General features: G+C 49.2%; 2 long non-coding RNA genes across 2 annotated transcripts; one reads left to right on the top strand and one right to left on the bottom strand.

Moving 5' to 3' along the window:
- Positions 1–1,064: 1,064 nt before the first annotated feature.
- LOC103905546 lies at positions 1,065–1,888 on the top strand. Its single transcript, XR_657954.2, has 2 exons — positions 1,065–1,223; positions 1,526–1,888. It is a non-coding gene; the product is annotated as an uncharacterized LOC103905546 (long non-coding RNA).
- LOC103905545 lies at positions 1,368–2,080 on the bottom strand. The gene is made up of 2 exons (XR_657953.2): positions 1,932–2,080; positions 1,368–1,848 (listed from the first exon to the last, which is right to left on the bottom strand). It is a non-coding gene; the product is annotated as an uncharacterized LOC103905545 (long non-coding RNA).
- Positions 2,081–2,530: the final 450 nt, after the last annotated feature.

A 2,530-nucleotide genomic window follows, 5' to 3' on the forward strand; every position in this document is an offset into this window, starting at 1 on the left:
TTCCCTCTGCAGCCGAGTAGGGCCCGGCCCAGCGGGGCCTCCCGAGCCCGCGGACAGACACCCGTCAGCCCCCGTCCCTGAGCAGCCGCGGAAGCGCTGGGGACAAGGTGATGACGTGAGCGGCCAGCCCTGAGGAGACGCGGGTTTCCCCACCGGCGCCTCGGGGCACGGGCCCCATCCGGGGCCTGTCCCTGGGCAGGCGCACGGTGCTTCGCACCGGCCCCAACCGGAGAGCCGGCAGGTCTCTCAAGGAAGGCACTTGCCGCCTTCTGAACCATGATGTCTCGACACCGAGTCACCACGTCCTCACTCGGATGTAACTCGCTACAGGGTGTTCCGTCAGCCCCTTGGCTTCTCGGGAAGTTTCTTGAGGAAACTCGGCAGGAGGGTGAAGGCACAGTCCTTAGGAGTGTAGATCCACCCAGACTACCCCTGTGTTACGTAGGTAGCGGGCCTGGCTGCATCTCTGCCATCCGTTGGCTTGCACGTCTGCGGATCATGCACGCATACATGATCTACGTGCTTATATTTAAAATCACATTTTAAAGCAAAAGTTGTAACTATAGAACTCCAAATGAAAAATGAAAGTTTTGGGTGGTTGAAGAGTGACATAAGATGAGAAACTAAAAGTTGTTCATTTGCCTTTGGATGACGCCAGATCTGCAATCTAACAAAAATAATTTCAGGTCATTGTAGTATAAAAAAAGTGGTTACAAATAGAGGCACCGCTGTGTTCAGGCAGCATTCTGCGAGTGTAAATGACTTACTTAAAAGTTACCTTTTGTGCCAGCAGGGCCTGGCCCAGCTGCCGGGATTTCTTACGATTACGAAGTGAGATGTTGTCAAAAGACTCTCTTGTTACTCAACACACATCTGGAAATGCCATTTTGACCTCGATACTGTTCTTTCTATTTTGAACTACATTTTGCATCCTTTAGATCTGTTTGTGGTTCTCATTTTTTAATTTAATTATATCTGCACTGCATTCACATTGATTTGATTTTCTCCTTTTAAAAATCCTGAGGTGTCTGGTGCAAATTACTGAGCTTAGTCCTTGGAAGAGACTTTTCTCCTAGTATAGCTATGTGTCCTGAGAACTGTAAATAATGTAAGCATTTTATTTCTTCTTAGGAAACCTTGTGCAGACAAGGCGGTGGACGGGGCAGTTTCACACTTGTAGACCCTGGGCTCATTTTCCTGCGTTCTCTAGGGGGAGTGCTGTGGTAAGTACGGCCGGTATTCTGCGTTGGGAATACAGCGTGATAGCTGGCTGTATGGTACCAGGCTTAACAGTTTGCTGGTGCGTTGTGTGTTTGGGCTTGATGAACGTTTTTTTGTTACATTTCAGTTTGCCATAGTCGTTTCTAAAGTGTTACTTGGATATTAAAAATTCAGTTGCGTAAGACGTTCTCTTTTATCAGAAGAGAATTCAGGGCAGTAACTGTGTCAGTCAAGAAAAAGGCACATAGACAATATTTTTGGGAGCGAGAGATACAAAGTGTAAACGTTTGGCTTTTGTTTTGAGTTGCCTGTTGGGAAGAGCTTTGCAGATATCCTGGGCACTAAAAGCAAGCACCTGTGGTGATTCAGGAAGCGTCCCCTTCCCGCTGAAATCACCATCGAGCCTGGATACCGTGCCCTTCTTCACAGGGTGCCCGGGAACTCATCCATCCTGGGGGGTTCGCAGCGCTGGGTGACATTTGGAGCCTTGGCCGACTGCTAACGTCGTACACTGTGACTGGGCATCCCTCTCCAAGGGGGCTATGCGGTACCGACACACTGCAAATGGTACTTAGGTGTCTCCAACTATCTTTTTTTTCCCCTTGGAGAACAGGCTTCTTAAATCCTCTGTTGGGACAAATTTTCATGTAATAAATTACGTTCTACTATTTAGTTTTCCCTGGTGTTTCTACTGGGCATATTTGACTTACGTGTGTTATGAGGAGCAGTCACAGGCGTTGGGAGCTGCGGTTTTGGACTCCATCCCCGTCGCTGCAGATCAGCTGCACTGTGACCTTAGCATGTTCTTCTGTCGGTCTGAGCCTCTTGTTTTCAATTGCACGGTTGTATCGGGCCCTGCCACACGTCGGTGAGAGCTCTCCAAAAGAGGGGCAAAGTGAAAATCATTCTGTGACTGTATTGCATTAATCATGTCTTAGGCTGAAGTTACGTATGTTGCTATTTATGATGAAGCAATTGCTATTATCTAGGCTAGATTGCTCCATACGGAGCCGTGCTTTTGCACTTGGCATAGCCGCCCATTAACAACTTCCTCCAGGCTCTTTGGCCCGCTGTAACGGCCGTCACTTATGGATCTTACCTGTTAGTAAAGGACCTGGGGATGAAACGTACCGTATAGAGATGCCCTATAGGTAAGTGCCGGCTACCTAAATCGCCCCTGCAGCAGCGATTGATTTTACCACGCCACGAAGAGCTCGCGCAATGCCCAGTCGTCCCCCCCCCGCAGATGCAAGCCCACCAAGCCCACATCAAAGACCCTCCACCCTCAGCACCGCTCTTCCCTCCAAAC

The sequence above is a fragment of the Aptenodytes forsteri genome, unplaced genomic scaffold, assembly GCF_000699145.1.
Source record: "Aptenodytes forsteri isolate BGI_AS27 unplaced genomic scaffold, ASM69914v1 Scaffold1417, whole genome shotgun sequence".
NCBI lineage: Eukaryota > Metazoa > Chordata > Aves > Sphenisciformes > Spheniscidae > Aptenodytes > Aptenodytes forsteri.